Here is a 26925-nt window from a genome sequence, read left to right as displayed (position 1 = left end):
AAGAGAGTATTCCAGTCAACATTGTCAAAAGCTTTCTCTAAGTCTACAAATGCTAGAAATGTAGGTTTGCCTTTCCTTAATCTATTTTCTAAGATAAGTCATAGGGTCAGTATTGCCTCATATGATCCAACATTTCTGCGGAATCCAAACTGGTCTTCCCTGAGGTCAGCTTCTACCAGTTTTTCCATTCGTCTGTAAGGAATTCACATTTGTATTTTGCAGCTATGACTTATTAAACTAATAGTTTGGTAATTTTCGCATCTGTCAACACCTGCTTTCTTTGCGATTGGAATTATTATATTCTTCTTGAAGTCTGAGGGTATTTCACCAGTCTCATACATTTTGCTCACCAGATGGTAGAGTTTTATCAGGACTGGCTCTCCCAAGGCTGTCAGTAGTTCCAATGGAATGTTGTCTACTCCCGGGGCCTTGTTTCGACTCAGGTCTTTCAGTGCTCTGTCAAACTATTCACGCAGTATCGTGTCTCCCATTTCATCCTCATCTACATCCTCTTCAATTTCCATAATATTGTCCTCAAGAACATTGCCCTTGTATAGACTCTCTATATACTCCTTCCACCTTTCTGCTTTCCCTTCTTTGCTTAGAACTGAGTTTCCAACTGAGCTCTTGTTATTCATACAAGTGGCTCTCTTTTCTCCAAAGCTCTCTTTAATTTTCCTGTAGGCAGTACCTATCTTACCCCTAGTGAGATAAGCCCCTACATCCTTACATTTGTCCTCTAGCCATCCCTGCTTAGCCATTTTGCACTTCCTGTCAATCTCATTTTTGAGACGTTTGTATTCCTTTTTGCCTGCTTCATTTACTGCATTTTTATATTTTCCCCTTTCATCAATTAAATTCAATATTTCTTCTGTTACCCAAGGATTTTTACTAGCTCTTGTCTTTTTACCTACTTGATCCTCTGCCACCTTCACTACTTCATCCCTCAGAGCTACCCATTCTTCTTCTACTGTACTTCTTTCCCCCATTCCTATCAATTGTTCCCTTATGCTCTCCCTGAAACTCTGTACAACCTCTGGTTTAGTCAGTTTATCCAGGTCCCATCTCCTTAAATTACCACCTTTTTGCAGTTTCTTCAGTTTTAATCTACAGTTCATAACCAATAGATTGTGGTCAGAGTCCACATCTGCCCCTGGAAATGTTTTACAATTTAAAACCTGGTTCCTAAATCTCTGTCCTACCATTATATAATCTCTCTGATACCTTCTAGTATCTCCAGGATTCTTCCAGGTATACAACCTTCTTTTATGATTCTTGAACCAAGTGTTGGCTATGATTAAGCTATGCTCTGTGCAAAATTCTACCAGACAGCTTCCTCTTTCATTTCTCTCCCCCATCCTTATTCACCCACTATGTTTCCTTCTCTCCCTTTTCCTACTCTCGAATTCCAGTCACCCATGACTATTAAATTCTCGTCTCCCTTCACTACCTGAATAATTTGTTTTATCTCATAATACATTTCATCAATTTCTTCATCATCTGCAGAGCCAGTTGGCATATAAACTTGTACTACTGTAGTAGGCATGGGCTTCATGTCTATCTTGGCCACAATAATGCGTTCACTATGCTGATTGTAGTAGCTTACCGGCACTCCTGTTTTTTATTCATTATTAAACCTACTCCTGCATTTGATTTTGTTTTTATAACCCTGTATTCACCCGACCAGAAGTCTTGTTCCTCCTGCCACTGAACTTCACTATATCTATTTTTAACCTATCCATTTCCCTTTTTAAATTTTCTAACCTACCTGCCCGATTAAGGGATCTGACATTCCACTCTCCGATCCGTAGAATGCCAGTTTTCTTTCTCCTGATAACGACGTCCTCTTGAGTAGTCCCCACCCGGAGATCCGAATGGGGGGACTATTTTACCGCCAGAATATTTTACCCAAGAGGACGCCATCATCATTTATCCATACAGTAAAGCTGCATGCCCTCGGGAAAAATTACGGCTGTAGTTTCCCCTTGCTTTCAGCCGTTCACAGTACCAGCACAGCAAGGCCATTTTGGTTAGTGTTACAAGGCCAGATCAGTCAATCATACAGACTGTTGCCCCTGCAACTACTGAAAAGGCTGCTGCCCCTCTTCAGGAACCACACGTTTGTCTGGCCTCTCAACAGACACCCCTCCGTTGTGGTTGCACCTACGTTACGGCCATCTGTATCGCTGAGGCACGCAAGCCTCCCCACCAACGGCAAGGTCCATGCATGGTTCATGGGGGAGATTTTCTTAATTACAATTTACATATTTTGTCTTCTTTTTACATGCAAGGTGAAAAAAATGAAGGTTTATCCAGAAAACTCAAAAGATGAGCACTATTTGTTTAGATAGCAAAGAAATTCATCTACATTATCAAAACTTTGACCTAATAGTAGCCTCTTTAATTTTTTTTTTTAATATATGTAGCTTTGTATGCTTTTCATTTCTTTTGGTAAGGCATTCAACAACATTTTGGGTAGATACATTATGTTGGTACAGGGCTTTTGAATGTATGTTTCTATGGAAATCATGCCTGTTTCTTGTTTGATAGTCATGTACTTCACTGTTTAGAGAAGAGAATTCTTGATTTGACTTCAGGAAACATAGTGATTCATAAATGAATAAACTAGGGAGGGTCAAAATTTTCAACTCCTTAAAAAAAAAAAAAAAACCTCTACATGGATCTCTGTAGGCTACACCCTTCAGAATACTAATAGCTCTCTTTTGGATGTTAAAACAACTGTTTGTGAAACCTGTAGTCCCCCAAAATATAATACCATACCTTAGATTAATATGTATGTAAGAGTAGTTGGCACACAGTACTGTTTCAAAATTGCAATTTTCTTTAAGTTTTCTTCATATATAACAGTTTGTACTAAGTTCTTTATTCAATAGTTCAACACGTTTTTCCCATCTTAAGTTATTGTCAAACCATACACCTAATAATTTTGTAAATTAAGTTTGTTCTACTAGACATTTCCAAATCTCTACTCTCATGTTATTTCTTACTTTGTTCCTTATGTGTCTAAAATTCATCCAAGTGATTTTTTTGTCATTATTGTCTCGAACCATTCAGCTGTCTCATTCATTGTTGAAGTTATTTTTTCTTATAGGTCAGCTTCACTAACTCCCTTGATAAAAAGGCTCGTATTTTCTGCAAAAAGTACTGATTCTGCTCTTGTTAGATGGTTGGGAAAATCATTAATAAAAGCTAAGAAGAGTAGAGGCCCTAGAACAGAACCCTGGGGGAGACCACAGTTGACTTTCAGATATATTGAGTAATATTTTGTGCTATTATGTATTATTTCAACTCTTTGATATCTGTTGCACATATACGATTGAAACCAGCTGTATGCTTTTCCACGTATTCCATAGCAATATAGTTTCTCTAGCAAAATATCATGGCTGATGAGGTCAAATGCCTTGGATTGATCTAAAAATATTCTACAGTTTAAGTCCTCATTATCTATTGCAGTTAAAACCTGTTCCAAGAAGTGATATTCAGCTGTTTCTGTAGACCTGTTTTTCCTGAACCCATCCTGTGCATTGGTTAGAATGTTGCATTTGTTTAGGAAACTCAACAGAGTCTCATACATAATCCTCTCAATTACTCTAGCACAACCTGACAGTTGTGACAATGGCCTATAATTTTGTATGGTATGTGGACTGTCTTTTTTATAAAGTGGCTTTATTATTGATATTTTAAGTGCAGAAGGGAATTCACCAGTTTTAAATGATGTATTGATAATGTCAACTAGTTCAGTTATTATTTTGTTTGCACTATATTTTACGACCTTATCCAGAATACCATCACATCCATAGGACATTTTATTTTTCATGTTATTAATTGCATTTCTTACGTCTGACTGTGTAACTGGGTACAAAAACATTGTCTTTTCATTTATGGGAACTTTTGACTTACTACCTTTTGAGTTCCCCAGAGTCTTGATAAGATTTTGAGCACTCTTAATGTAGTAACACTGTTCACGTTTACGTCGCACTTCACTTAGCATATACCGGGACTGTGTCCTAGGCATGCACGATGTTAACTGACTGGGCACGGCCCGTGCTGCCAGAGTTGTTGTTGTTGTTGTTGTTGTTGTTGTCATGCCGGCAGAGGTCGCGTCCGAATTCTCGCGTGCCCTCTGGTGGACGGGACTCTACTTGCGGCAACTACCGTCCGTGACGCGCCTTGCCGATGTGCGCCTCCCGCAATCTTTCTGGTGGCTACTACATTCCTCCTCCTTCGGGGGGTGAAGCCACTGTGATCCACTACGTCGGAAGGTGGAGCGTCAGGCAGGAGCGATGACCTCCACATCCATTGGATGGCTGGAGTCGAGGGGATCTGCCAACCCTCGAGCCGGAACCTTCGAATACGACTGGAAGTGACCCACACGAAGAGGCCCCCATCGTCCCACAACCGGAGCCCAGGACAGAACGGGCAACAAGCTGCCGAACTCCAGATCCTGTTCCACCCCGGGAGGGGTGGAACAGGAAGGGACGACCATAGGTGAACCAACCTCCTGAGAAACCGGGCCTGCTAGGGGGGCCGGCTCTCGCTGGGGCATCTCAAATGATGGTGATGCCAGTGCTGGAGCTACTGGAGGCTGCCAAGGCTGAGAACCATCACAGTGCGGCAGAGGCACAGCGGGGAGAGGAGGCAACATCCCCTGTGAAATCAACACAGGTGCCGGTAATGGGGAAGCCGGTGTCCGAGAGGGCGGAGGGTGGGTGCCCGAACATGGACGTAGCTGATTTTGGTGACAACGTACCACCCGGTCCCCCGCCTGCAAGGTATAGAGCCGGTGGCCATTGCGGCGCAGGACAACCGCTGGTATCCAACGTGGATTGCGACCAAACCCACGAGCCCAGACCGACATACCCATTGGAAAGCCAGGTACTCCGTTTTGTGAAGACTGGCGAGGACCAGGCCGGAGGAGGTGCAGCAGAGTCCTAGGTTGACGCCCATGGAGGAGCTCTGCGGGGCTGCGTTCTCCCATTGGTGTGGTCCGGTATGCCGTCAAGAAAAACGTCAATGCTTCCTCCGCAGGAAATTCGTGCACATACTTTTTCATCTGCGTCTTAAATGTGCGCACCATGCGCTCGGCTTCCCCATTCGATTGTGGATGGAAGGGGGGAGAGCAAATGTGCCGAATACCAAAGCACCTACAAAAATCCTGGAAGATCTGCGAAATAAACTGCGGTCCATTGTCCGAGACCAGGGTGATTGGCAGACCTTCCACAGAAAAGATTTTTGCTAGTGCCTGGATTTGCAACTTCTGAAGTGATTGAGGAGCAGCGAACCACATATGGGAATCGGGAATAAGCATCAATAACAATGAGCCAAAAACCGTTGAGAAACGGGCCCGCAAAATCGATGTGAACACATTCCCATGCTTGGGTTGCTGGCGGCCATGAAGAGAACGCTGCCCTGGGAGATGCTTGTTAGCTCACACACTGGGAACAGGCGGCCACCAAGTGCTCAATTTCTCTGTCAATACCGGGCCAGTACACATGTCTGCGAGCCAAGGTTTTAGTACGGGAAACACCCCAGTGCCCCGCATGTAATAACGTGAGGACCTCCTGTCGTAAACTTGCAGGAACAACCACGCGAGGAGCTGTATCATCGGTAGCCAGAAGGAAAACGCCGTCCAAGACCGAGAGGTGGTCCCGTAGAAGAAAATAATCACGAAGAGGGTCCGAGGCCCGGCCCGGAGGGCGGGATGACCACCCCTGCTGAATGAGGCGAACTACTTGCCAGAGAACCGGGTCAGCTGCCGTTTCCCTGGCGACTCGAGAACTAGTGATCGGGAAGCCATCAACCGCTTGGCGGGACGCCACGTCCAAATGAAAACACATAATCTCCTCTCAATTGAACGTAGGATCCGGGCCCTCCAGGAGACGGGAAAGAGTGTTGGCGTTGGCATGCTGTCCTGTAGGGCGAAAATGAATGTCATAATGGTACTTAGAGAGGAACAAGGCCCAGTGCTGTAGTCTGTGGGCCACCCTATCCGGAATCTGAGAAGCGGGGCCAAATAACGATATTAACGGCTTATGGGCAGTGATTAACTGAAACTTTGTGCCATACAAGAAAGGGTGAAACTTGGTAACAGTGTAGACAATGGCCAAAGCCTCTTTTTCCACCTGGGAGTAATGGGCCTGAGCAGGACTAAGCGTTTTAGACGCAAACGCCAGTGGTTGCTCGGAACCATCTGCGTTGCGATGGGCCAAGACCGCCCCCACCCCATACTGCGAAGCATCTGTAGCCAGGACCAACGGCTTATGGGGATCAAAAGTAGCCAAACAAGGGGCTGACGTGAGGAGGTCCTTCAATGAGGTGAACGCTTGCTCGCATGCAGGCGACCAATCAAAAGGAACACCCTTGTGCAGAAGGCAGTACAGGGGGTGGGCTATAGTGGAAGCCCTGGGAATGAACCGGTGGTAATAGGCTATCTTGCCTAAAAAAGCTTGTAACTCTTTCAGCGAAGCGGGCCGAGGAAGGTTGATGATACCTTGGACCAAACTTCCTAGTGGCTGGATACTGTGCCGAGAGATGGTGTAGCCTACATACTCAATGGATGGTTGAAAGAATGTTGACTTATGCAGGTTGCAACGCAAGCCCACAGACCTGAATTTGAGGAAGAGGGTGCGAAGGTTGTGCAAGTGTTCCTTCGTGCTGCGGCCTGTGACAATTATGTCATCCAGGTAATTAATACAATGAGGAATTGTCGACGTGACATGCTTAAGATAACGCTGGAATATCGCCGGGGCACTGGATATCCCAAAGGCCAACCACTGGTATTGGTAAAGGCCAAACGGTGTGTTGACGACCGCCAACCGTTTGGAGTCCTCATCAAGTAGTATCTGATGATAAGCCTCTGACAGATCGATTTTCGAAAAATATTGGCCTCCCGCCACAGAGGAGAACAATTCATCAGCACGAGGCAAAGGATAGGTGTCCACCACCAACTGGGAATTAATGGTGGCCTTGAAATCGCCGCAAAGACGTAATTTTCCCGAGGGCTTCTTTACAATAACGAGGGGCGAAGCCCACTCACTGGAAGAAATGGGAAGAACGACCCCTAGGGCTGTCAGCCGGTCTAGCTCTTCCTTTACCTGAGGGCAGAGAGCCAAGGGGATCTGCCTCGCGCGTAGAAAACGCGGGCGAGCCGACGCCTGCAACGTTAAGTGAGCTTCAAAATCTGAAACACGCCCTAGGCCCTCCTCAAAAATATCTGGAAAGTCGGAGATCAAAGATTCCAATGATTGATAGGGAACGTCTTTGGAGACCAACTGTATGGTGTCAGCGATAGAAAAACCGAAAGGCATCCAGGCCAAAAAGGTTAGCTGAACTCGCATCACTGACAACAATAAAAGTAATAGGCCGAGTGACTGATTTGTAAGTCACGTCGGTAGTGAATTGACCCAGTAGGGGAATGAACTGTTTACCATAACCGCGTAGACGCCGGCAAACTGGCGCCAACGGGGGCGATCCAAGGTCGGAATAAATTTGTGCATTCAACAACGAAACTGCCGCGCCCGTATCGACTTGCAGTTGTAACAGGCGCGACCGAACCGACACCTCAATAAAGAGTTTGCGTGCCGATGCGTCGGGAGCCTGGCCCGATGAAACTTCCTGAATGTCAACGTCCATGTCCTCTGTACCTGCTTCCTTCGATTCTTTGGAGGCTGAGCGGCAAACTTTAGCAATGTGACCTTTTCTATTACATTTGCGACAAACGGCCCAACGCTGGGGGCACTCTGGCCGATCATGATGTATATAGCACGACGCACAGGACGGCAACAGGGGCCGGCGGCCGGAATTCTGTTTACGCGCCGTGCGGGAGTGGCCGTAACGGCCGGATTGGACCGCTCGCACGTTGTCCACCCCTGACACAGTGGACGCGGCCGCGCTGCCCTGAACCTCCGTGACGTCGCACCACGCTTCCAGCCGTTGACCTGCTGCGTGAGAGACTTCATACAATTGAGCAATGGACAGGACTTCCTCGATGGAAGGGTTTTCTAACTGCAGGGCCCGTTGCCAGACCTCCCTATCAGGGGCCGAATGAACAATGACATCGCGTACAATAACGTGGGCGTACGACTCTCGCGACTGCTCCGTGACAAAATGACACTTGCGACTAAGACCGTGCAGGGTAGCGGCCCACGCCCGGTAAGACTGATGGGGCTGTTTCTTGCATTGATAGAACTCGACCCTAGCTGCCACAACATGTGTGCGGCAGCGATAATATGAAGACAGCAATGAACACAATGCGTCAAAAGACAAAGACGAGGGTTCCTGCAACGGCGCGAGCTGCCGCAAAACTTGATAAAGCGAGGGAGATATCCAAGACAAGAAGAGAGCACGACATACCTCCGCATCGGCAACATGAAACACCTGGAAATGCTGCCGAAGGCAATGTTCATATGCGTCCCAATCCTCCGCCGTCTCGTCATACGGGGGAAAGGGAGGAGGGAACGGCGCCGGAGCAGACGGCGTGGAGAGCAACGCCGGAAGCACTTGTTTCATGGTGGCCATGAGTTCCATCTGCTGCGCAACCAAAACTCGCACCAAATCCTCCATGCCGTGGAGAAGCTGCGAAACTGGAACAACGACGCAACACGCGAAAGAACGATCCCATCCTCGTCGCCAATTGTGTAGTAACACTGTTCACGTTTACGTCGCACTTCACTTAGCGTATACCGGGACTGTGTCCTAGGCATGCCCGATGTTAACTGACTGGGCACGGCCCGTGCTGCCGGAGTTGTTGTTGTTGTTGTTGTCATGCCGGCAGAGGTCGCGTCCGAATTCTCGCGTGCCCTCTGGTGGACGGGACTCTACTTGCGGCAACGCGCCGTGCCAGTGTGCACCTCCCGCGATCTTTCTGGTGGCTACTACACTTAATGTAGTAGTCATTGAACATATTGGCAACACATAGAGTGTCTTCAACAACTTTTCCTCCCTTTTCCATCACCACTGTGTGGAATCAGTAGGGTTCGGACAGATCAGTTAATATGGAGACAGGACAATGTGAACATCGAATTAAAGATGCTAGGCACATAAACATAAAAAAAAACAACCATTATAAAAATTTGATAACAAAAAATAGAGGGAAGTGATGTCAAAATAAAAAATTATGCTGGAAATAGTGCTGCTAACAATTACACCAATTGTCTCTCCAGAAAAGTTTTCTACTTGCAGTTTTTAATTACCCCTAATTTACAAATACCCCACCTGACTCTAATTCTGGTGAAGCTTTCATCAGGGCACAAAACCGCAACACTTTTATCTTTGTGGGATGTTGCTGCTCTACGGTGGTCCAGTCATTTCCACCTCAACTGAATGTATGAAAACAGAAGTCCACTATAAACCTATATACCTGTGCAAGTCTGACTCTACTGGAATGTGGCAGGTGCCTTGCAGGTTGCGTGTTAGCAAGTATTTTGGCATTACACCCAGTTCCTTCCTTGAAATATTCCGGTCTCAGATGTGATGAGGTATCTCGAACAGAATGATCTCCTTCATGCCCACCAGCATGAATTCCAAAAACATTAGTCACGTGAAACTTTATTCACACTTTTCTCACATGAGATCCTGAAAGACTGGGATCAAAGAAGTCAGTTACATGCAGTATTTCTTGACTTCTGAAAAGCATTTAACTCAGTACAACACCATTGTTTATTAATGAAAATGTGATCATCCTCGTATCAACAAAATTCCTGACTGGCTTGAGGATATCTTGGTAGGAAGGGAACAGCATGTTTGCTTGGATGGAGAGTCAGTGACAGATGTAGAGGTAATGTCATGTGTGCCACAGGGAAGTTTGTTGGAACCCTTGTAGGCTGGAGAGCAGATATTGCCTGTACAATCTATGTGTGCTTTGCCTTATGTATTATGACCTAGGACTAAGCAGATATAAAGAGGAAGGGTATTGTAAATTTCTGGAGTTCTGTTAGGTGCATTCTCTCATGAAGTGTTTGTTATGTTATCTATTTATGTAATTTGCTTGAAATGTTAATTTAAACTTGTAATGTGTAGATGGATTTAATTCTTACGGTGTGCTAATAGATATCTGGGAGTTACTGTGACTGGTGTTAACTTGAATTGATTCTGGTATCTTGTTAGTGTAGTTATTTGGGGGATGATTTTTGCTTTGCGAGGACAGGAGATAGTGGCTGTTTATTTTGTATACGATTATAGTCCATGCTGTAATATGCTTACCAATGTGGAGTACCAATACCAGATATGAATGTTTCACAATTCACCTGTGTCTTGTGAAAAAGGAAATTTTGCTGGTTACACCAGATAGACAGAACCACTTGTTGATGTCAGCAGGTGAGCTGTGGTGATGCCAGAGAGGGTATATTTCAGTATTCCCTCACATTTTTAATGTTACACTTGTGAATATCTCTGTTACTTTCAAACTTAAATGGATTGTTGATAACAAATCTGTTAGGTGAATAAATATACTGTGAGGCTGTGCTTAGTATTCCCGGCACCTTAAATATATGATGATGATAATAATAATAAAAATAATAATATTTATTCAACATTGAATAATCAAATATAATCCCTAGAAATAATACAGTTTCAGGACATCATACAGAATATTCTTCTGAATACGCCAGTTTATAAATTACAAACTAAAGATTTGTTTGTATTAATAAATTTTACATTTTGATGCATTTTACATTTGGTAGTATACAACCACAATATTACAAATATTGTTGTTATCAACATTATATTAGTTGTAGGTTACTTAAAACTATGAGCTTGGCATACTTATGAAGCACTTTTCATACAGATATAATACTTGTCTAGGGAATAAAAAGGGTTTTCAATTAGAATTCTTTTTAGCTGATCTTTTAATTTGTTAGTAGGAAGGGTTGTGGGACTTTGTGGTAGGGCATTGGCTACCTTCAGCCCAGCATGAAGTGCATTTTTTTTTTCACATAAAGCTGTTCTGTGGCTATTTACATGGTATATGAACTTTTGCCTTGTATCGTACTGGTGCAGGTCACAGTTGAAATTTGGATTTATTGTTTTCACAAGCAATATGACTTTCAATATGTACACACCTATAATGGTAAGCACACCTAATTTTGGGAACAGATTCCGACATGATTCTCGAGGTTTGGCACCACAAATAATTCTGATAACTTTTTTCTGTAGTATTAATAATGTGCTTAGGTTGGCTTGAGTTGTTGCACCACATATTTCTACAGCATAGTTTAAATTTAATAAGAATAGGGCATGATAAGCAGTTTTTAGTACACACGTCCTTACAATATTTGCTAATCATATTTATAGCAAACACATTCTTCGACAGCTTACATACTAAGGAATCGATATGCATGTCCCATTTGAGGCTGTCCTGGATTGTAATTCCCGAGAACTTTGTCCATTTTTCCTTTTTTACAATGTCATTTCCTATGGATAATTTCATGTCAGATTCTATTTGTTTCCTTGTGTTAAATTCCATTATTGCAGCCTTTGAAGCACTTACATTTAGATGGCTGTCATTAAAATACTTGACTATTTCATTAGTTACACTGTTGCACAGCACTTCCAGACTCTCATAGTCTTTGTGTTTACACACTATTGATGTGTCATCTGCATACAACATTTTTGTACAGTTAGAAGAACAATACTGTTTATCATTAACACAAATCAAGAAAAGAAGGGGTCCCACGACAGAACCTTGAGGTACTCTATATTTTATTTCAGTAATTTTAGATTTGTAAGACCCACTGTTTGTTTTAAGCAAGACAAATTGTTTTCTATTGCTCATATGTGATTTTATTAGCTCATAGCCAGTTCCTCTGATACCCAGGTTCCACAGCTTGTCAAGTAATATAGTGATGTTGACACAATCAAAAGCTTTTTCTAGATCAAGAAACATTCCAGTTACATACTCCTTGTTCTCTATGGCCGTTATTATTTTGTCTATTAATTGTGCTGCTGCTACTGAAGTTGACTTGTTTTTCATAAAGCCATTCTGATTTTCAAATATTAAATTGTGTTGACTCAGGAATGTCGTTAGCCTAGTATAAATAACTTTCTCAACTACCTTAGAAAATGCAGGTAAGATTGAGATGGGGCGGTAGTTTTCAATTTTAGTTTTATCACCTTTCTTGTAAATCAAGGTTACTTGTGCTATCTTTAGACTATCTGGGAAACAACCTGATGCAATTACATCATTTACTGCTGTGGCCATGGAATCAGATATGTTTTCTATGCATCTTTTCAGTGTACTGATTAGACAATCCATCATGGCCTGCAGATTTTGTATTTTTTTTAATGACATTACTATGTTTTTGACTTCCTTGCTATTGTTTGGGGCCAAGTATATGCTTTGTTTGATTGGAATGCCCTTATATCTATGCTGAAGATTCTTAAAACGGTCACTGACAGATTTTCCAACAGAAGAAAAGTACTCATTAAAAACATTTGCAATCTGACATTGACATTTCATGATATGCCCTTTATGGTTTATAGTAAAATCACTTGTTGATCTGTGCTTACAATCCCTAAAGCTATTTATTACTTTCCAAACAGCTAAACCAGTGTTAGTCGAGTTCCTTAACATTGTGGCTACATATTTACTTTTAGTTTCTAGCAGAGAATCTTTATAGTAATCCTGATAGTTCTTAAATTCCACCTTTAGTCTATTATTGTTGTTATTATTTATCATTGCATATTGGAAAAGTCTAAGTTTCTCTCTTGCTGTTTTTACTTCATGATTTATCCAGTTATTTTTTTGTATCTTTTTGCAGTCATTTACTGTAAAGGTCATTTCTGGGCATGAGACATTGAAGCAATAATAAAAACCTGATGAAAAATCACTGAAAGTAATGCTGTTTTTTCACTCCATTGTAAGCTTTTCAGCAAACTGTTGAAATCTTTAACATTGCCATCATTGGTGATCGTTTTTGTCACATATTGTTTCTCTTTTCTATTGACATGAAGATTTTCAGGTTCTATCAATACCTGTATTGCGTGGTGGTCAGAAATGGCAAGCTTCAGAACTGATCCACTACATATAAAGTGGGACATGTTAGTTATAATGTTGTCAATGCATGATTTTACACTATTGACCTCTCTAGTGGGCTCGTTTACCAGAAATGTTAAGTTAAATTGAGCTAGTATTAGCATTAGTTTTTTCGATACAGAGTCAATGGACAGCAAGTCAATGTTTATATCTCCAGTTAGTTATTATGTTAACCCAGCCATTTTTATTGCAGTGTTTACTGTCAATGTCAACAAACAGGTCATTAAGAACATCAAAGAAACTATCTAGGCTACCAGATGGAGGTCTGTATAGGCCTATAATAATTGCATTCTCTTTCCCCCACTTATGGGCAATGGCCTTGCCACAGTGGATACACCGGTCCCCATGAGATCACCGAAGTTAAGCGCTGTTGGGCATGGCCGGCACTTGGATGGGTGACCATCCAGTCCCATGGGCTGTTGCCATTTTTCGGGGTGCACTCAGCATCGTGATGCCAATTGAGCAGCTACTCGACTGAACAGTAGCGGCTTCGGTCAAGACTACCATCATAACAACCGGGAGAGCGGTGCACTGACCCCACACCCCTCCTATCCACATCCTCCTCAGAGGATGACACGGTGGTCGGATGTCCCCGGTAGGCTACTCGTGGCCTGAAGATGGAGTGCTTCCCCCACTTATAATTAATTGCTGCTAATTCTATTACACCCTCAACGTGGAAAGCACTTACATCTATTACGCTATAATTACTACCACTGGCTGCAAAGATAGCTACCCCACCACCACGTTCCTCTTTTCTACTGAAGGCAGAGCAAAAGATCATGTATAGTGGCTTACATACACTAATTAGCTCATCTGTGTACCAGCGTTCACTTATAACTAAAACATCAGGGTTATCAATTGCTGCTATGGTACCCAACTAGTGTTATTGCCAAGACTTTGAAAGTTCTGCTGAATTAATTTGAAAGTGAGTTTGGATTGTTGAACACTTGACGGACATGTCACCCTACCAGACTGGTTGTTTTTAAGCGTACAAGGGTTCCACTGCACGATATTAGGGCTACGTTTCTCCTGCTAGACCATACAGGGAGATTTAGAGCTACCAGGCTGTCCAGCAGGGTTTACAAGTTTCCCTGGCTTCTTAGCTGTAGCTCTTTGTGTGGCAAGTCCTGTTTGGGTGAGTTGTGCCATTCCATAGCAATGCACTTATTTACACTGCTTTGTGTGATGTTTTGTCTGATTTCATCAATAATTAATTTACTCACAATCTTTTTACCTCTCTTGTTCACGTGCATACTACGAGTTGTGTGCAGGTTTCTATCTAGGTTACTGACGTTTACCAAAGACACATTGTGAAATTTGTTACATATTGTTTTAAGCCTAACATTTGTTTTATTCACTTCCAAGTTCACAGTAGATTGGTCCATTAGATCATGTCTCTGTGAGATGTTTGTTTGTGAGCTCCACACATAATTCTAATTACTGTCTTTGGTGGAATTAACACCTTCTGCCTAAGCGAGGAGTTTGCCCAGAATATTATCCCAGAAAATGTCAATCTGAAAATATGCAAAATATGTTAACTTACTGACTTCTGTATCCCTAACGTTAGCAGTTACTTTTCAGGCAATAGTAGCCAAACATAAACGTTTTGCTGGGCTGCTGTATGGTTTTTAAAGTTTAAATTTTCATGCATATGCATACCTAATAACTTACAATTTTCTACCCTGTTTATTATTTCTTGTTGGTATATTAGGTTAACAGGATGTGGGATATTTTTGACAGTGCAAAACCACATGATCTGCATTGTGTTTTGTTTTTCCTTTTGTTTCTTTCTTTTTCTTATTTTTAGTACCTTTTACAAAAATGTCGTATACTGTTTTCCCTATTGATGCTTCTTTTTCTTGGCTTCACAACAATGCTTGTATAATCTGCAAACAACACTAGCTCTGCTTTCTGCTTCAAATAAAACGGCACATCATTAACGTAGACTAAGAAGAGTAGTGGACCACTGATTGAATCCTGTGGGACTCCCATTGTAATTTCTCCCAGTGCAGACGATGTGGTGTCCTCCTGGGTATTACTCAAATAGCCTAAGTCAATTGTTTCATAAATAAGATCTTAACAAGGCATTTGCTGAACTACATATTCGATAAAAACTTAACTTCACTAACAGAATGACTGACACAGCCAAATGCCTTTGGTAAGACACAGAAGATCCCAGTTGGTGATGTTTTATAGTCCAAAGATTTTATTGTGAGCTCAGTACATGTGTAAATAGCCAACTCAGCAGAATAGCCCTTTTGAAAACCAAACAGGGAATGGCTAAGTATCCCACATCTATGCAGTTGGGTTACAACCCTGAAGCACATTACCTGCTCAAAAGTGTTAGAAAATGATGTTTGGAGTGACAGAGAGTGGCACTTATCACCCAACAATGGTGTATTACAATCTTTCTAGGAAAACACCCCAAGCTGATGATGTATAAGTGACTAAGAACTCACATATTATAGGGTCACAACTTTTTTGTGTCTTGTTGGAGATATTATCTACCCCATATGAACGTTTACCTTTTAGAGTAATGATGATCTTCTTTATTTCAGATGGGGCATGTGAGATTAATTTTTAATTTACTAAATGTCTTCTGTATTGCTCCTTCACTGTACTGTTTCACTTTCTCTTCTGAACTATTTTCACCAATTTTATCACCTGCTTTTAAAAAGTAATTATTAATAATATCTGCTACACATAGTCTTTCTTTTACAGTGCATCAATTATCTTTCCCTGCCTCTGTTCTAACAATATTTCATACAGATTTTATTTTATTATGTGATCTGTCGATTTCTGAAATGATGTGCACACTTCTCTCGATGAGCTTGTAGCTGCAAGGAAGAGATTCATTAGCACAGAACAGACTTCCCAATATATATATAGCAGTGCTGCAGCAGGTACCAGATCAGGATCATGGTAACAGGAATCTTGGCTCCAGGTACCGTCTTAATCCTATGTCCATCACTGGCAGAGAACCATCTGCCCTCCCAAACTCCCAGTTCATTACATACCAACCGAGTGAGTCATCCCTGATGTTTGTACAGTGTGCTTGTACCATTCCCTGAACACAATATGAGGAAGTGAGTAAAGAAGGAATGACAGTGTGGAAGTTGTAAATAAGAGTGGGAGAGAATGTAAATAATACTATGTTATTCTAAGTAATTCAGAGGTTCAGCAACAGACTGGGATTCAGTGAACTGAATCTTCCTGAGGGAAGAGGAATGTTGCAGCAACACCACCTCCATCCAGGCTTGGTGACTTATGTGACAACAACAAAGCTGGGCAGAAGCGCTGTAAACACTCACCACTTGAACCCTAATAGTACCTTGTCTTCGGCTAGTGCCATGCCAAAACATACTCCATGCCAGATGACATTTCCATGTGGGACAAAGAGCTTTGTCCACCTTTAACCATGTCCTCAGCTGGCTGATGGGCTTCGAGCCACTGATGGACCTGATGATTCTGGGTCCTGCAACGGTGCCATCAAGAGAGGGCCACCTCCATGGTGACTTCATGGGGTCTCTGGGGATCTCCAGGGAGTCCTGTGTACAAGGCACACAGGCCAGTGCACCAGACTGACCTTTGGAGTGGCCAGCTGCCCAGCACACAGCTGAATATCTGACATAAGTCTGAAGCCTGCAGAGCCACCAGTTGCTGCCACTTCACTGAGGCAGGACTCCTCCCCAGTGACCTCGCACTGTAACAGCTGAGCGCATTGCTGTATGTGATGCAGAGCTACCAGCTGCTGCCTGGGAGTCTTCGCATGCCTCCCAATTGCCACCTTCAACTTCTGTATATGTATATTACAGAACAAAAAATATTACCACTACTTGAGCTCTTCTGATTCCACAGCCACTGGGAAGCTGTTAATATGCAACCCGTCAACCTGCACATGCCATCCTGAGACGATCATCCAGACATTAATTGTGTCTACACTTCCTACCCTATTACACATCAAAGCATTTATTTACTTCAATTAGAGATCCATATTAAGCCAATGTAGAAGTTAGTGAAATAGACAGAGTAACTTCTGAAGCACAAGTGCTACTATCCTCAACTCTCCACTGAACATATAGAAAGAAAAGGTATATTTGTGCAGTTACATCTGTTCATTATACCACATCATTCAAATGAAAACAAAACAAAAAACCTGGGAAACATTTCTGGATGGAAAAAAATGAAAGCACCTACAAAGCCTGTATTCTACAAATCCCCAGAAGGAGAAGAAACTTCACAAACATTTGAAGAGTAACTAAACCTCTGGTGCTACAATTTTGTTGTAGAATGCCTCTGATGATCTGCCATCCTTTTACATACCGACAATTTATTCTTCTTTCTAAAATAAATAACAGCCCCTTCTGTACAGAGTATACTATACTTCCTTGAATTTAAGAGGAATGTTGACTTCTTACAACAAATTTGTGTTTTACTGTTAGTCATAACATCTTAACTTTCCTTTAAAACAAAAAACAAAAGAAAATGACAATTCACTCCCATGAGCTGTCTCTGTAACAATGACACCACTCATACGCTTCCTCTGGTTTTTAATTGTTTACAAAAGCAAACCTTTTGTTGAAGATGGTTTGTCATCATTGGTACAGTACAGTGTTGTGCTTTGTTTTCTTTATTGGCTATTTTTGTTTGTATACCTTCTAAAAATTAAAAATGAATACAAGGAAATCTGTGCCTTTGAATGTTAAATTAGAAGCTTTGAAACAACATCACAAAGGACAAACAATAAAAACAACTTGCTCGAGTACAGTATTGGCAACGTTACTGATGGTGGCTGGTGAAGAAACCAACATACATTCGAAAAGTTTTCTTCAAAGGAAACTCTCAGGCATCTCAATCAGAAAACTATACAGAAATCAGAAACTGAAGAAACAAGTGAGGAATTCTTCAACTGGTTTACACAACAGATGCAGAAGGGGGCTCTGATTTCCAGCCCAGTCTTGCAGGAGAAGGTATGTTTTTTTAGGAACCAGGTGCAGGAGGGAGACGACAGTTTTACCATTGGCATGGGCTGGCTTGACGAGTGGAACAAGTTCTATGGAGTATATCAACTAGATATATGTGGAGAAAAACTCTCTGGTGACTCTGAGGCTGTGTCAGAATTTATTGCAAAGTTCAAAAAAATCATAAGTGAAGAAAATTCATATAATGAACAAGTTTACAACTGCAACAAAATTAGATTAAATTTGAAATTGTTTTCACAACAACAACTTGTTTCTCAGGAATACAACAGTACTTCAGGACAAAAAAGGTACAGAGAAGCTCACAGTTATGGCACCTTCAAATCAGCTAAAACCACATACTAAAACTGGTTGGAATTGGGAACTCTGCCAAGCCAAGAGCACTCAGGAATGTAACTATATCAACTCTTCCAGTTAGCTACATGAATAAAAATAATGCCTGGATGACTCAGGAAATCTTCAAAACATGTGTTTTGATCTCATTGTACTGGAGTGCAGAACATTTTTAAAAGAAAAGGGATTGCCATGCAAAGCTGTCTTGACAATGGATAATACATCCTCACATCCAAGGGTAGAATAACTAAAGTGTGATTGGATCTGCGCCTTGTTTCTCCCATTTGATTCAGACAATACATCAGGGTGTTCCGGAATGCCTGAAGAAAAAGTATCATTGGCAACTGCTACAATCAATCTAGCACTTGGAAGACAATGAAAGCATGGTTGGAGCTTAAAAGGAAGTGACTGTGAAGTACTGTATCAGTAAGTCTTGGAGTGAGATAAAGTCAGATACAGTTTCTAAGTCATGGAAAAACAATTTTACAGAACAGAGGGAATAACACATAAAATGAAGATTTTGATAGTGAGTGTAGTTCAGTCTTAAGGTTGCAACGCTATGAAGAGGCAGAAAATGTGGAAATAACTGAATGGTTAAATTCAGACAAACATTTGGAAGTTACAGACTCTTCCACAATTTATTTATTTAGAACCATATTATCACATTCATGACACAGGACTTGTCAAGGTACAGAACAGTATAAAATATTACATATTTACAACATGTATAAAATCTTATCATTGTTATCAACACATTTTTATAACAAAAACATTATTCTGCTTGATTAGATTATAAAATTATATACGTACATACAGATAGAATAAAAGCTAGCAAAACTCCTTGATTGATTTTACTAAAACTGTTAAATACCAGTACTTCAGTTAACTAAGCATACTAACATATGGCACAAAAGCTAGGTGCATGATTAGATAACATACATGGTTGAAAGAAGTTTGGTTTTATCTGGGAATGGTTTGACAATTACGAATTTTTGTTTAGAGAGTTGTGAAGCAGACCTACAAATTTGAGCAAAATTCCAGGTATTCATTAATGCTGTAGAAGCTGTTGTTTATTAGTAGATTTTTTAGTTCTTTTTCGAATGTACTAATGTTTGGTATGTTTTTTGATGCTATCTGGCAATGCACTATACAGAATTTTTGGTTTGTAAACAGCACTATCCTGATATATTGATTTTCTGTGTACAACCCTATGACAGTCATCCCTGTTCCTTGTTTGACAATTGTGGATCTCACTATTCAAAGCTGAAACTTGATGGTTTTAATGGAGCAGATGCTTTCAAATATAAATATAGATGGTAAGGTCATGATTTTTCATTTCTTAAAGATACCTCTACATGGCACTCTGTAAGCAACATGATTTATTAATCTTACAGCTTTCTTTTGGAGCTTGAAAGAATGCTTTGCAAAAGAGGTATGTCCCCAGAACACTACACCATACTTCAGCAGATTATGCATTTATGAGTAATAAGCACTTAATGAAGCACTCTTAATATAAAGCAACATGCGGCCCATGAAGAGGTTGGCATAGGACGGTGCCATCCTGGTTCCCATGGCCATTCCCCTGATTTGTTTGTAGGTCTGGCCTTCAAAAGTGAAGTAATTATGGGTGAGGATGAAGTTGGTAAGTGTGATAAGGAACAAGGTTTTTGGAAGAGGCTTTCCTGAAGACCCAACAGCTGCTTCCCCTGGCCTGGTATAGGTTTATAGATGACATCTTTGTGGTCTGGACTCACTCCTTAATTTCCTCCATAACCTCCACTCCTTTTCAAATCTGAATTTCACCTGGTCCTTCTCTGAAACCCAAGCCACCTTCCTGGATGTTGACCTTCATCTTGTTGAAGCTCACATCCACACCTCTGTCCACATCAAACCCACAAACAAACAGCACCTTCACTTTGATAGCTGCCATCCATTCCACATCAAACGCTCCCTTCCCTACAGCCTAGGTATTCGCGGCAAACGTATCTGTTCCAGTAACGAATCCCTCAACAATTACACCAATAACCTGACCAGTGCTTTCCTCTCCCGCAACTATCTTGTAGACCTTGTCCACAAACAGATCTCCCAAGCAATACATTCCTCCTCGTCCAACAACATTGTTCCTACACCCAGACCACACAGAAGCATCCCCCTTGTCACCCAACATTATCCTGGCCTCGAATACATCAACAAATTACTCCGCCAGGGATATGACTTTCTCAAGTCAAGCCCTAAAATGAGATCATCCCTTGACAATATTCTCCCCACACCACTCAGAGTTGCCTTTCGTCGCCCCCCTAACCTCCGTAACATCCTTGTCAAACCCTACAATATTCCCAGACCATCTTCTCTACCCAGCGGTTCCTACCCCTGTAACCGACCCCAGTGCAAAACCTGGCCCATGCATCCCCCCACAACCACCTACTCCAGCCCTGATACTGGTAAAACACACACAGTTCAAGGCAGGGCCACATGTGAAACAACACGTCATTTATCAGCTGACATGCCTGCACTGCACAACCTTTTACATTGGTATGACGACAACTAAACTGGCTGAGCGCATGAACGGGCACAGACAGTAGCAGAGCATGCCCTCCAGCATAATTCTAGGGACCTAGGAACCTGCTACACCGTATGTGCCATTTGGCTTCTCCCACTCAACACCAGTCCCTCGGAACTGCGAAGATGGGAACTTGCACTCCAACACATCCTTTCGTCCCACCATCCCCCTGGACTGAACCTACGTTAACCAACCTCACTCCCACTTACTCTTCAGTCTTCTCCTCTTTCCCTTTCCTCTTTAGCCATCCACGCATCTTTTCATCCTACACAGTTGTGTTTATCTTTATACTATATACCTCTTTACTTCTATATGCATCCTCTATGGTTTGAAGATGGCACAGTACTTACAGTAGAATATCTTTGGCTTCCTCTGACACCCATACCTCCATCTTTGCTACCCTCCCTGTTCACCTTTCCCCTGTTGCTTCATAAGCTGGGTTGTGAGTAACTGAATCCACTTTCCCTTCTTCCCCCTTTTTCCCCTCTCTCCTCCTTGATGAAGGAACAAAGTTCCGGAAGCTAGGATACGTAAATTTTCTGTTCTGTTTTGTGTATCTATCGGTTGTACTTAGTTGAGGTAAGTACTGGCCAGCCCCTCTATCTCTTTGTTAGTAAAAGTAAAGTGTATATAGCAAATGAAAAATAATTGTCTGTGAAAAGACTGAGAGGTCTGTGATGGGGCAATTGTCATTCATTGTTCAGTCGTTATGCTGAGCATAAATTCCAGCAGAGCTGTTATATGACATGACTGCTTTCACAGGTGGCCACTCTCTGGTAGAATAAGATAAACCTCTAACAATACAGGAGCAGGATGTGCTGGGTGAGTGTATTGAATAGGTCCTCCACAGGGGTATGATCCATATGGGCAGGGAATAAGAAGAGTTGTGGAATAAGGAAGTACCAGGATGTCGTGTAGATTGAGTGGAGAGCGGAATATGACTTGGGGAGCGGCGAAAAAAATTGTGACTAGGATGATCCTCATTTCCATCTATGATAGATAGTAGTTAGAGCCCTGGCAGAGGGTATAGTTGATTGATCCAGTGTCAAATGGTATTGGGTGACAAGTGAGTGCTGTTTTGCAGCTGGTTCCTGGGGGTGGCCAGCTTAATAATCTAGACACAAAGGAAATAACAACATTTGGCTGCTAGTGGGCACCGATTTAGAACAATGGAAAAGTTAAATATTTGTACTGGACCAGGATTTAAACCCAGGTCTCCTCCTCACTAAGCAGATGCTCTGACCACCGAGCCATCAGGGCACAGCCATCATCGCGACTGCATAGGCTATCCTAGCATGCCTCCCATCAGACACAAATTCCCAACTTATCCATGGACTACTAAGCATTTTGTCGATTCCTGTATGAGTAGAGCATGGTGTGCATCTTCACTGAAGGGATCATAGGCCAGCCTCATTTTAATTATATATGTGGTGTCTGTTCTTTTGGGCATTTCCGAAAGGCCACCATTTTGAACCTACAACTGTTATGAATCAAGACATAAAATGAATAATGAGCAGATGCACTAAGTCAGAAGTGTATGGAGAACTATGTAACTGTGGGAACATAGTAGTTGGCACAACATGACTGTCAACCACCATGGCACCATTACCCAGATGGCACTTGTAATCACGAGTGCCCTCTGATGAGATCATTCGTAATCACTCCTGCACATACCCCAGCCCATGTCTGCTTTGACTCAGCCAGTAATGCGATCAGTGTAGTGAATGCAAATCAGCATATTTGTTTGGTTTATGGTGTTGACATTTTTAACTCTGTTTGGTACTGACAAAACTGTGCAAATTGGACTTTGATAGGAATGCTTACTTAAGACAGCTTGCACTGCTCTGCAACTGTTCTGGACTAGCTTTTACTTTGATGAATAAATCAGGGTGAGTCCCCAATCGATTTGTGTGTAACCAACATCTACAAAAGTGATGATGAGGACGATATCTGGGACACATTCAAGTCAGACTTCAAACATTTTTGTAAATAGGCAAGAGTGTGGTTTTTCAACCATGGAGGAACTACTACAACTGCTAACGCAAACCATCCAGAGTTATCCCAAGTGAGTGGCAGCAATATTACAGGCAGTGCAAGCATTAGTGAGAGGAACTGGTATACGTTCCATACCACCTGTCTTTACAGCTTTTCAACTGTTCGAGGAATAAAATGAAGAATGAAACACTTATCACAGATGACTGCAATTACATTTTACAGCTTGCCACATTTCTGACACTGAAAAACAAAAGAGGCTGTTCTTGTCAGGAAATTCCGAACTTGAACATCTAATACAGAAATCAGTGCCACTAACAATCCACTGGAATTTGAGTTGCCTAGAATATTTTCTTTACTGCAAGAATATTTTTCGATGAAGAAACTATTTACTGCAGCCAACTTAGAATTTTGGCAGTGGAAAAAGGGCCCCAATCAGTCTTATGCAGACTGAGCTGCTGATCTACAAGGATAAAGTAGAAATTGCAACATTAAATATTTGTGCACACAGAACATACAGTCTCTCATATCAGGTATGTTATTGTGTGTCTTACCCTTTACATGAAGGTGAGGAGCCATGCATTAAGGATACTTACTTCGATAGAAGTAATGCAAACAGCTCAAGCCTATGAAACTGCTCATGCACTGGTAGTGCGAGACACCATACAACCTCCAGGGGGCCCTCAACTGCTTGGCAACCCAGACAACCCCGTAAACAATTATACCAGTAGCGATGTGTCACATCAGTGGCAGCAACATTGCCTGGCTGTAAACACTGCTACACACACACACACACACACACACACACACACACACACACACACACACACACACACACACACACACACCTATGGAAGTGGAGATTTCTCACAAAGTAACCAGGAAATGTACTTTGTTGCATTCATAGGCAAATTCTCAGTGCTTCTGTGTCCTTGTTAAACCACTCCAAGTACTTGAGTTTGGGGTAGCCACCCTTGCACACAGCCAACACAAATCTTTGGGCCTATGGACGCCAACATATGCCTCTGCTTGAAAAGTTCTCAGTTTTACTTGTCCATTAAACTTTCTTGTAGTAGCTGACCCCAAAGTGGACATTGTTTTCGGAACAGACTGTATCTACACTTTTGGATTTATGGTTCATGAAACAGTACATACCACACAATCTGAAGGACCTCGCACTGCCCTAAAGACTCTTCGTGACATATGTACTCAAATCTTCTCACTTGGATTAGAGAAGACCACTGATTTCAAAGCTCAGTTCACTCTTAAGGTAAAGGCTGCCCTGATACTCTTCAAAGCTCAACCACTGCTCCCGGCTCTAAATGACACCCTTACAACAGAATCAGATGGACTCATGAAGATGTGTTAACACCCACTTCCCAAAGTCAATGGACCACTCCATTGGTGACAGTACACAAGCCAAATGGCACCTTATGACTTTGTGGCAATTTTAAAATAATGATAAATCCACAAGGTTAAGCGGGAACTGATCTCCCATCGGCCCAAAATGAACTCTTGGCAAAACTGGGCCACACCATATTATTCAATAAAACTGACCTCACAGAGGCATATTTTTCATATTCCTTTGGATGTGGTATTACAAGCTTACCTAGTGTTCAGTATTGTAATGTAACAGACTGAGATTCAACTATTGTAGTATACAATACGCCTCATCGGTAAACAACATGATACTTAATGTCTTTTTTACGCCATGAGGCTTAACTTTCACTTACAATCACCATTAAGTAATGACAGATCAAATAATGTTTAACAGAAATTTTATTTCAGTCATATGAAATGATTTACTGGAATTGATTATTCAAAATGTAAATAGTTACCTCAGTCCTATTATTCAGTATTATTTGTAATGCTTTTCTTTCTACAAGAAGATAAAATTTTAACATTCATGGCACAAACACTGAAAGGAATTAGAATGCCGATTTATTTTTTTATGAAAACGTAAATATTTGTATAGTAATTGTTACACATTTATTTTACAAAATTTAGCACAGAAAAACTTTTTAATTGACAAAAGCATTACTCAAAAACATATTTACATTTTTTCTTGATTCTCACATATGAAATTATTTGTATTGTAACACCACAAAACATGAGACCAGTGCCATAGTCAGGGTCTGAGTCGCAACCAGTCAATGCAGCATTTTGGAACACTGGCAGTATCCTTAACAATGACCCACTTAATTGTCTGGGCAGTGATCAGTCTTCAGGAAGTTCAACAGCACGTATGTGGCAATACTTGTCTTCTGCATTAGCATGCCCACTTTGGCCACATATATATAATCGACATCTGCCGTGTTTCAGTCTCTATCATGGAGCTGACAACACTCTCCTGCTGCAGTTACCATCGTCAGAGGCAAGGTGTGAACCAATGACCACTGCCTGATGGCCTAGCCATCAGTTCACTTTCACTCAGCAACCACAATATGGTCCAATGTATGAACAGAGGTCCTCCCAGTTCCTTGCCCACAGGCATCCACTGATGTCAGATGCTGCTCTCCAGCCATCAGTCCATGGTTTGATCCCAAGTAACACAGCCAACTGCTGCATCTCTGGGGCAGCGACCCACCACACCTGATGATATAGTTGAGCCAGTACCAGCCAGGCCACACAGCTAGGACTACCACCACTGCCTCAGCACCCAGTGCGCCGAGTAAGCACATTACTTCCTATCCATGTGCGTAAACTGCAGATCCATCAGCCACAGCTACAGCTACAGTTTTGATATAGGGATATCATGGGCCAATGTCAGTTTGCCCCCAGGATGAAGGTGTTAACCTGTGATTATTCGAGCTCGTTGGAATAAAAGAGAATTTCACGCACACTGACTGTCTTGTTGCTGCTACCCACAGCAGACCCCTGTCTCCCTTGTTAGCCATATGAATATGGTACGTCTAGGTCGGAGGGCTGAACGCCTCGACTAACCAGAAGAACGGCTCTCCCACCCCATCGTGGTGGTCACTGCAGATATGGTCACTATAGTATTAATACTTTTTTATTTGAATTTACATATAATGTAAATTTTGATAACACTTAAGATTGTTTAAATTGTCATAATATTGTACAAGTGACATTGGCTGCAACCATACAGCAGAAGAGTTCACTATTAGTAATAATTTGATTTAGTAGAAATGCTGTTGTATTGCATTTGGTTAGCGTGAATAAATTAAAATATTCAAAATGAATTGATTCAAGACTTTTCAGATAAAGAAAATCCTCGCAATGAGATATGAATATTAAAATTCTGAATAAAATAGTCACTGCAGGACCTGCGGTGATATCTAACAATCTTCAAGACCACCAGCTCAACCAGAAGAGGATCAGCAAATTTTATTAATGTTGCCCTATTCCAAAAGTCAGTATATCACTTTGCATAAGCCACAATATTATTAGACCTCATCCTCAATATTCTATACAGCATCTACCATTATAATTGGTTAACATTCAAAATCCCTTCAGCCCCTGCAACATTCCAGTATTTCATGGATCATTTCCTACCAGGAATTCCAAACAGTCCTGCATACCTTGGTGATATCTCAATTCCAAGCGCAACTTGAAGATCACCTCCGCAACCTAGAGCTCTTGTTCCTGAAGTTGGCAACAAAAGGTCTAAAATGCAACCTACTCGAGTATTCTTTCACACAATCATTCTTGACATGTCTGGGTTCACCCTCTTGGTCAAGGGACTCCAATAAATGGAACATTATGTCATGGCCACCACCCACAAGGAAATGATCTCCAACAATGCATCTAATGTCCTCTGTGACCTTCCAGCAACTTACAGGGTTACCTCAAGAGGATTTAGAGGCACCAACCAATGTCATTACAGAATCTGATTTGCTTGCATGACATGAGTGTCAATCCCAGTGGTGCCACTACCCAGATGGTACTTGTCAACATTTGAGTTCCTCTGACGAGATCACACCATACTCCCGCACATAAGCCAGCCCAGGGATGGTCAGAGTTAGTTTATAATGTGATCAGCTTAGTGC

At 41.8% G+C, this 26925-nt stretch overlaps 1 pseudogene; it reads left to right on the top strand.

Annotated features, from left to right (window-relative positions):
* The first annotated feature begins 13360 nt into the window (after window positions 1-13360).
* LOC126420269 (5S ribosomal RNA) lies at window positions 13361-13476 on the top strand (annotated as a pseudogene).
* Window positions 13477-26925: the final 13449 nt, after the last annotated feature.

This window comes from Schistocerca serialis, chromosome 9 (genome assembly GCF_023864345.2).
Source record: "Schistocerca serialis cubense isolate TAMUIC-IGC-003099 chromosome 9, iqSchSeri2.2, whole genome shotgun sequence".
Classification (NCBI taxonomy): Eukaryota; Metazoa; Arthropoda; class Insecta; order Orthoptera; family Acrididae; genus Schistocerca; species Schistocerca serialis.
This window is presented reverse-complemented; position numbering and strand designations above follow the sequence as displayed.